Source organism: Apostichopus japonicus, chromosome 9 (genome assembly GCF_037975245.1).
Source record: "Apostichopus japonicus isolate 1M-3 chromosome 9, ASM3797524v1, whole genome shotgun sequence".
NCBI classification, from domain to species: Eukaryota; Metazoa; Echinodermata; class Holothuroidea; order Aspidochirotida; family Stichopodidae; genus Apostichopus; species Apostichopus japonicus.
Window position 1 is genome coordinate 18,135,533 of NC_092569.1, and position 1,802 is coordinate 18,137,334.

General features: G+C 33.1%; 1 non-coding gene across 1 annotated transcript; it reads left to right on the plus strand.

Annotated features, from left to right (window-relative positions):
- The first annotated feature begins 1,415 nt into the window (after window positions 1-1,415).
- Trnac-aca (transfer RNA cysteine (anticodon ACA)) lies at window positions 1,416-1,488 on the plus strand. Its single transcript has one exon. It is a non-coding gene; the product is annotated as a tRNA-Cys (tRNA).
- Window positions 1,489-1,802: the final 314 nt, after the last annotated feature.

A 1,802-nucleotide genomic window follows, 5' to 3' on the forward strand; every position in this document is an offset into this window, starting at 1 on the left:
CTAAGTGTTGTGAAAAGAGATAAATTTACATAGGACAACTTGTATATGTGTAATTAATTACTTAGTTAATTAGATGATTTTCTATATTTATTTTACAATGGGGTTGCTATCAATAGTACCCATACTGGATTCCTAACAGTGGTCCAGTGTGATGGAATAACATTCAATTGCCAATGTCGCCCTAAGTGCTGTTTTTATTCTGTGTCGCCCTAAGTGTTGTGAAAAGAGATAAATTCACATAGGACAACTATGTGTAATTAATTACTTAGTTAATTAGATTATTTTCTATATTAATTTTACAAAGGGGTTACTATCAATAGTACCCATACTGGAGTCCTAACAGTGGTCCAGTGTGATGGAATAACATTAAATTGCCAATGTCGCCCTTAGTGCTGTTTTTATTCTATGTCGCCCTAAGTGTTGTGAAAAGAGATATATTTACATAGGACAACTTGTATATGTGCAATTAAATAATTAATTAGTTAAATTATTTGCTATATGTATTGTGCAAAGGGATACATATAAATAATACCCATACTGGAGTCCTAACAGTGGTCCAGTTTGATGAAATATTCATTAAATTGCCACTGTCGCCCTAAGTGTTGTTTTTATGATATGTTGCCCAAGTGTTGTGAAAAGGGCTAAATTCGCATACGTCAACATGAATATGTGTTATTAATTAATTAATTAGTTAAACTACTTGGTTTATTGTCTTGCAAATGGATTTCTATAAATAGTACCCACACTGGAGTCCTATACAGTGGTCCAGTGTGACAAAATAGTATTGTATTACATGTATATGTGTAATTAATTAATTAATTACTTAGTTAATTCCTTGCTAAATATATATTTCAAAGGGATTACTATAAATAGTACCCATACTGGACTTCAATGTGATGAAATTACATTAAAATGCCAATGTCGCCCTAAGTGTTATTTGATGCGATGTCGCCCAAAGTGCTGTTTCACAGTTAAATTCACTGAGATGCACTTAGGGCGACATCTATATGTCGCCCTAAGTGTGTTTGTGTACAATTAATTGATTATTTAATTAAAATCCTTGGTATTTGTATTTTGCAAAAGGATTATATTTAAAAGCACTCAAACTGGAGTCTTTACAATGGTCCAGTGTGAAACAATAACATTAAATTGCCAATGTTGCCCTAAGTGCTCTTTTTATCCTATGTCGCCCAACGGTCTAATTTAGAGTTATATATATATATATATATATATATATATATATATATATAGGAATCACAAATGATTTTCGAGTTGGTTAGCATCATGTTTGATCTCTGGAGTAAGGCAAAATATGTCACCGAAAACAGAACTAGTATTGTTCGATACAGGTGACAAACGCCTACAGTGGAATTACGACCTTCCTTACCGGTTTAGAACCTCTGGACATACAATCAGCGTCCATGGCCTAGTTGGTTAGGGTGTCCGCGTACAAAGCGGGAGGCCCGGGTTCGAATCCCGGTGGAGGCTGGAAGTTTTTACACTGTTCTTGATTTTCCAACTCATTACGATTTTCATTTATATATATATATATATATATATATATATATATATATATATATATATATATATATATATATAGAATAGATTCTGAAAGCAACAACTATATAATGAATCAACTGGGCAGCCCTAGTCGAAACACAGGTCTGTTTGCGCCTTCTATTTCCTTTTCTTTTTCTTCTTTCCGTGTTTGTCATCATATTTGGAGGCTGTCTATATGTTTATAGTGTTGAAGGTACAACGTGAAATGTTTATCTTAAGTAGCACCGACACTTCAATATACA